Raw genomic sequence first — 7,548 nt, forward strand, 5'->3', positions numbered from 1 at the left:
GACCTCTAGGGGGCGTTGTAATTAAGAAACATGACTTTTGGCCTGTAGCTGCAGTTGTGCTTAGAATTAAAACACACTAGTGGTGTCTGGTAATACTGTTGGAGGTCCTTAGGCCGACCCAAGTTAACTTGTGATGTCATCATAATTGATTCGGCCGCCATATTGAATTTAATCAAAAACACGTACAAGTTTTCGCAGGTTACAAATTTCAGCGGATCCTCACCAAAATTGGCACAAACCATCTTCAGACCATAACCTATCAATATATTGCTCTCTATAACAATTGACAAAAGCATTCGCCCATAACAGCCAATCGAAATTGGTGGCGAAGCCGCCAAACAGGAAGTGAGCTCATATCTCAGCAACCCTGCCATGTATCATAACCAAAGTTACTACATATATTCATGATCCCATTAGGAGGACGCTCAAAACATTTGGTGACATTTGACCTTTAGGGGGTGCTGCCATTAGCAATATTGCATTTTGATGTGTAGTTGCTGATGTGTTTTATCAATCTTTTATTTTTTGATGTGAAACTGATGACAACATGTTCCATCCAGTTAATTCTAATGCGTGCGTGCAAGGGCAGGGCAGGGCAGGACGGGGTGGGACGGGCTGGGGTGATTAGGTGGGGGGGGGGGGGGCTGGCTGGCGGAGGCGGTGGCAATACTCAGCCCTGTTGATCCCGGGTGTCTGCTGAGTTCTATCTTGTCGCCGTGGCTACTTCGGCCTATGCTGCTTGGCCCCCTCATTGCTGCTTGCAGCTATATTTATTATTATTATTATTATTATTATTATTATTCCGCCATTGAAGTCAATGGCAGCCCATAGAACCGTCTGGTGAAAAGTTGTGAAATTTGGCACACTGATTAGGGACAGTCCCATGGTTAATGTCACCAAGTTTCATGATGGCACCTCAAGCACTCTAGCGCCACCAACAGGCCAAAGTTGGACATGCGTTCACGCACGTAACTTTTGACCCGTATGGCCGATTGTCAAAAATGAGGTATCATTGGAATCCTTGGACCAATCCGAGTTAAACGCACAGTATGAAGTCATTTTCCGCCATGATGGATTTTCCGCCATATTGGATTTCATCAAAAACACTAAAAAGTCCTCTCAGGTCACATATTTTGTCCGATTGACACCAAACTTCACAGATATCATTTACAGACCATGCCTCATTAATGCATTGCTTTTTGTCTCCGGAACTAAAACCGTTCGCGCGTAACAGCCAATCGAAATTTGTGGCGAAGCCGCCACACAGGAAGTGAGCTCATATCTCAGCAACCCATTGATCTATCATAACCAAACTAAGTACATGGACTCAGGACCCAATCAGGGGGACGCTCAAGAAATCTGGTGACCTTTGACCTCTAGGGGGCGCTGTAATTAAGAAACATACCTTTTGGCCTGTAGCTGCAGTTGTGCTTAGAATTAAAATGCACTAGTGGTGTCTGGTAATACTGTTGGAGGTCCTTAGGCCGACCCAACCCAACTTGTGATGTCATCGTAATTGATTCGGCCGCCATATTGGATTTAATCAAAAACACGTACAAGCTTTCGCAGGTCACAAATTTCAGCGGATCCTCAACAAAATTGGCAGAGACCATCTTCAGACCATGCCTTATCAGTGCATTGCTTTCTGGAGCAATTGACAGAAGCATTCGGCTGTAACAGCCAATCGAAATTTGCGGCGAAGCCGCCAAACAGGAAGTGAGCTCATATCTCAGCAACCCTTGCATGTATCAAAGCCAAACTAGGTGCATGGACTCAGGACCCAATCAGGGGGACACTCAATAAATCTGGTGACCTTTGACCTCTAGGGGGCGCTGTAATTAAAAAAACATGCCTTTTGGCCTGTAGCTGCTGTTGTATTTGGAATTAAAATGTACTAGTGGTGTCTGGTAATACTGTTGGAGGTCCTTATGCCGACCCAGGCCAACTTGTGATGTCATCGTAATTGATTCGGCCGCCATGTTAGACTTAATCAAAAACATCAAAAAGTTTTCACAGGTCGCAAATTTCATATGATTTTCACCAACATTGGCACAGACCATCTTCAGATCATAACCTATCAATATGTTGCTCTCTGGAACAATTGACAAAAGCATTCGCCCCTACCAGCCAATCGACATTGGTGGCGAAGCCGCCAAACAGGAAGTGAGCTCATATCTCAGCAACCCTATAATGTATCATAACCAAACTTACTACATATATTCATGACCCCATTAGGAGGACGCTCAAAAAATGTGGTGACATTTGACCTGTAGGGGGTGCTGCAATTAGCAATATTGCATTTTGATGTGTAGTTGTTGATGTGTTTTATCAATCTTTTATTTTTTGATGTGAAACTGATGACAACATGTTCCATCCAGTTAATTCTAATGCGTGCGTGCAGGGGCAGGGCAGGGCAGGACGGGGTGGGACGGGCTGGGGTGATTAGGTGGGGGGGGCTGGCTGGTGGAGGCGGTGGCAATACTCAGCCCTGTTTCAGCCCTGTTCATCCCGGGTGTCTGCTGGGTGTCTGCTGAGTTCTATCTTGTCACCGTGGCTACTCCGGCCTATTCTGCTTGGCCCCCTCATTGCTGCTTGCAGCTATATTTGGGGGCCAAGCAGCGAAGCTGCGAGGCAACCATTGTGTTTCTATGATTTCCTATTATTATTATTATTTAACATCTTTCTTCCGCCATGGGAGTCTATGGCAGCCCATAGAACCGTCTGGTAAAAAGTTGTGAAATTTGGCACACTGATTGGGGACAGTCCCATGTTTAATTTCACCAAGTTTCATACCGGCACCTCAAGCGCTCTAGCGCCACCAACAGGCCAAAGTTGGACGTGCGTTCACGCACGTAACTTCTGACCCGTTGACTCGATTGTCAAAAATGAAGTATCGTTGGAATCCTTGGACCAAGCCGAGTTCAACGCACTCTATGACGTCATTTTCCGCCATGATGGATTTTCCGCCATTTTGGATTTTAGTGAAAGTGAAACTAATTTTTCACAGGTCACAAATTTTGTCCGATCGTCACCAAACTTGACACACATGATCTTCAGACCAAGCCTCACAAAAGTTGTGGTGTTTTGTCTTCGGAACTTAAACCGTTCACCCGTAATATCCAATCGAAATTTGCGGCGAAGACGCCAAACAGGAAGTGAGCTCATATCTCAGCAACCCATTCATCTATCATAACTAAACTTAGTATATGGACTCATGACCCCATCAGGGGGAAGCTCAAGAAATATGGTGACCTTTGACCTCTAGGGGGCGCTGTAATTAAGAAACATGCCTTTTGGCCTGTAGCTGCTGTTGTGCTTAGAATTAAAACGCACTAGTGGTGTCTGATAATGCTGTTGGAGGTCCTTAGGCCGACCCAAGCCAACTTGTGATGTCATCATAATTGATTCGGCCGCCATATTGGATTTAATCAAAAACACATACAAGTTTTCGCAGGTCACAAATTTCAGCGGATCCTGACCAAAATTGGCAGAGACCATCTTCAGACCATGCCTGATGAGTGCATTGATTTCTGGAACAATTGAAAGAAGCATTGGCCTGTACCAGCCAATCGAAATTTGCGGCGAAGCCGCCAAACAGGAAGTGATTTCATATCTCAGCAACGCTTTCATGCAACAAAACCAAACTTAGTACATGTACCTCTGAGCCCATCGGTAGGACGCTCAAGAAATTTGGTGACATTTGACCTCTAGGGGGCCCCGTAATTGACAAAAATGCATTTTGGCCAGTAGTTGCTGATGCGCATTATTTTGCAATGGAAGTCAATGGCAGCCCATAGAACCGTCAGGTAAAAAGTTATACAATTTGCCACACTAATTGGGGACAGTCCAATAATTCATTTCACCAAGTTTCATGCCGGCACCTCAAACGCTCTAGCGCCACCAACAGGCCAAAGTTGGATTTGTGTTCACGGACGTAACTTTTGACCTGTTGACCCGAATGGCAAAATTAGGTATCATTGGAATCCTTGGGCCAAGCCGAGTTCAACACACCCTATGACGTCAATTTTTGACCTCCATGTTTAAATCACAGCAAGTGTGATCATATCTCAGTCAATCTTTTATTTTTGATGTGAAACTGATGACAGCATGTTCCATCCAGTTCATTCTAAAGCGTGCGTGCAAGGGTGGGGCGGGGTGGGATGGGCAGGGGCGGTTGCGGCGGTGGGCTGGCTGGGGGAGGGGGCGGCGACACTCAACCCCGGTTCAGCTCCACAAAATCAGTTATGTTTTGATGTGAAACTTGACCTTGTAACTCAGCCAATCTTGGGTTGTATGGCATGGAACTTGCTGTGACTGCTTAAGGCTATATGTCTGATGCAACGGCATTGACTTACATGGCAAATCTGGCCTGCTGAACTGCCTGCTTGGCCCCCACATTGCTGCTTGCAGCTATATTTATTGGGGGCCAAGCAGCGAAGCTGCGAAGGCACCCATTGTGTTTCTATGATTTCTTACTATTATTATTATTATTATTAAACATCTTTCCTCTGCCATTGGAGTCTATGGCAGCCCATAGAACCGTCTGGTAAAAAGTTGTGAAATTTGGCACACCGATTGGGGACAGTCCCATGATTAATTTCACCAAGTTTCATGTTGGCACCTTGACCACTCTAGCGCCACCAACAGGCCAAAGTTGGACTTGCGTTCACGCACGTAACTTTTGACCCGTATGCCCGATTGTCACAAATGCGGTATCGTTGGAATCCTTGGACCAAGCCGAGTTCAACGCACCCTATGACGTCATTTTCCGCCATGATGGATTTTCCGCCATTTTGGATTTCATCAAAATCACTTAAAATGTATCAGGGGTCACATATTTTGTCCAATCGACACCAAACTTCACAGATAGCATCTACAGACCATGCCTCATTAATGCATTGCTTTTTGTCTCCGGAACTAAAACCGTTCGCGCGTAACAGCCAATCGAAATTTGTGGCGAAGCCGCCAAACAGGAAGTGAGCTCATATCTCAGCAACCCATTGATCTATCATAACCAAACTAAGTACATGGACTCAGGACCCAATCAGGGGGACGCTCAAGAAATCTGGTGACCTTTGACCTCTAGGGGGCGCTGTAATTAAAAAACATGCCTTTTGGCCTGTAACTGCAGTTGTGCTTAGAATTAAAACACACTAGTGGTGTCTGATAGTACTGTTGGAGGTCGTTAGGCCGACCCAAGCCAATTTGTGATGTCATCATAATTGATTCGGCCGCCATATTGGATTTAATCGAAAACACGTACAAGTTTTCGCAGGTAACAAATTTCAGCGGATCCTCACCAAAATTGGCAGACACCATCTTCAGACCATGCCTTATCAGTGTATTTTTTTCTGGAACAATTGACAGAAGCTTTCGGCTGTAACAGCCAATCGAAATTTGCGGCGAAGCCACCAAACAGGAAGTGAGCTCATATCTCAGCAACCCTTGCATGTATCAAAGCCAAACTGGGTGCATGGACTCAGGACCCAATCAGGGGGACGCTCAAGAAATCTGGTGACCTTTGACCTCTAGGGGGCGCTGTAATTAAAAAACATGCCTTTTGGCCTGTAACTGCAGTTGTGCTTAGAATTAAAACACACTAGTGGTGTCTGATAGTACTGTTGGAGGTCGTTAGGCCGACCCAAGCCAATTTGTGATGTAATCATAATTGATTCGGCCGCCATATTGGATTTAATCGAAAACACGTACAAGTTTTCGCAGGTAACAAATTTCAGCGGATCCTCACCAAAATTGGCAGACACCATCTTCAGACCATGCCTTATCAGTGTATTTTTTTCTGGAACAATTGACAGAAGCTTTCGGCTGTAACAGCCAATCGAAATTTGCGGCGAAGCCACCAAACAGGAAGTGAGCTCATATCTCAGCAACCCTTGCATGTATCAAAGCCAAACTGGGTGCATGGACTCAGGACCCAATCAGGGGGACACTCAATAAATCTGGTGACCTTTGACCTCTAGGGGGCGCTGTAATTGAGAAACATGCCTTTTGGCCTGTAGCTGCTGATGCGCATTATTTTGCAATGGAAGTCAATGGCAGCCCATAGAACCGTCTGGCAAAATGTTCTGACATTTGGCACACTGATTTAAGACAGTCCATTGATTCATGTCACCAAGTTTCATGTCGGCACCTCCCGCACTCTAGCGCCACCAACAGGCCAAAGTTGGACTTGCATTCACGCACGTAACTTCTGACCTGTTGACCCGATTGTCAAAAATGAGGTATCATTGGAATCCTTGGACCAAGCCGAGTTCAACATACCCTATGTCGTCGTTTTCCGCCATGATGGATTTTCCGCCATTTTGGATTTCATCAAAATCACTTTAAACGTATCAGAGGTCACAAATTTTGTCCGATCGACATCAATCTTTACATATATCATCTACAGACCATGCCTCATTAATGCATTGCTTTTTGTCTTCGGAACTAAAACCGTCCGCGCGTAACAGCCAATAGAAATTTGTGGCGAAGCCGCCAAACAGGAAGTGAGCTCATATCTCAGCAACCCATTCACCTATCATAACCAAACTTAGTCCATGGACTCAGGACCCAATCAGGGGGACGCTCAAGAAATCTGGTGACCTTTGACCTCTAGGGGGGGCTGTAATTAAGAAACATGCCTTTTGGCCTGTAACTGAAGTTGTGCTTAGAATTAAAACACACTAGTGGTGTCTGGTAGTACTGTTGGAGGTCCTTAGGCCGACCCAAGCCAATTTGTGGTGTAATCGTAATTGATTCGGCAGCCATATTGGATTTAATCAAAAACACGTACAATTTTTCGCAGGTCACAAATTTCAGCGTATCCTCACCAAAATTGTCCGAGACCATCTTCAGACCATGCCTGATGAGTGCATTGCTTTCTGGAACAATTGACAAAAGCATTGGTCTGTAACAGCCTATCGAAATTCGCGGCGAAGCCGCCAAACAGGAAGTGAGCTTATATCTCAGCAACGTTTTCATGTATCAAAACCAAACTTAGTACATGTACCTCAGACCCCATCAGGAGGACGCTCAAGAAATTTGGTGACCTTTGACCTCCAGGGGGCTCTGTAATTGGCAAAAATGCATTTTGGCCAGTAGTTCCTGATGTGCATTATTCTGCAATGGAAGTCAATGGCAGCCCATAGAACAGTCTGGTAAAAAGATATTCAATTTTGCACACTGTTTGGGGACAGTCCAATAATTTATTTCACCAAGTTTCATGACGGCACCTCAAGCGCTCTAGCGCCACCAACAGGCCAAAGTTGGCGTGTGTTCACGGACGTAACTTTTGACCCGTTGACCCGAATGTCAAAATGAGGCATCATTGGAATCCTTGGGCCAAGCAGAGTTCAACACACCCTATGACGTCAATGTTTGACCTCTATGTTTAAATCACAGCAAGAGTGATCATATCTCAGTCGATCTTTTATTTTTGATGTGAAACTGATGACAGCAAGTTCCATCCAGTTCATTCTAATGCGTGGGTGCAAGGGTGGGGCAGGGTGGGACAGGAAGGGGCGATTGCGGCAGTGGGTTGGCTGGGTGAGG

This window comes from Alosa pseudoharengus, unplaced genomic scaffold, assembly GCF_046254945.1.
Source record: "Alosa pseudoharengus isolate Yale_2024_CS ecotype anadromous, Long Island Sound unplaced genomic scaffold, YU_APseudo_1.1 YU_APseudo_1.1_scf_8, whole genome shotgun sequence".
In the NCBI taxonomy this organism is placed as follows: Eukaryota; Metazoa; Chordata; class Actinopteri; order Clupeiformes; family Clupeidae; genus Alosa; species Alosa pseudoharengus.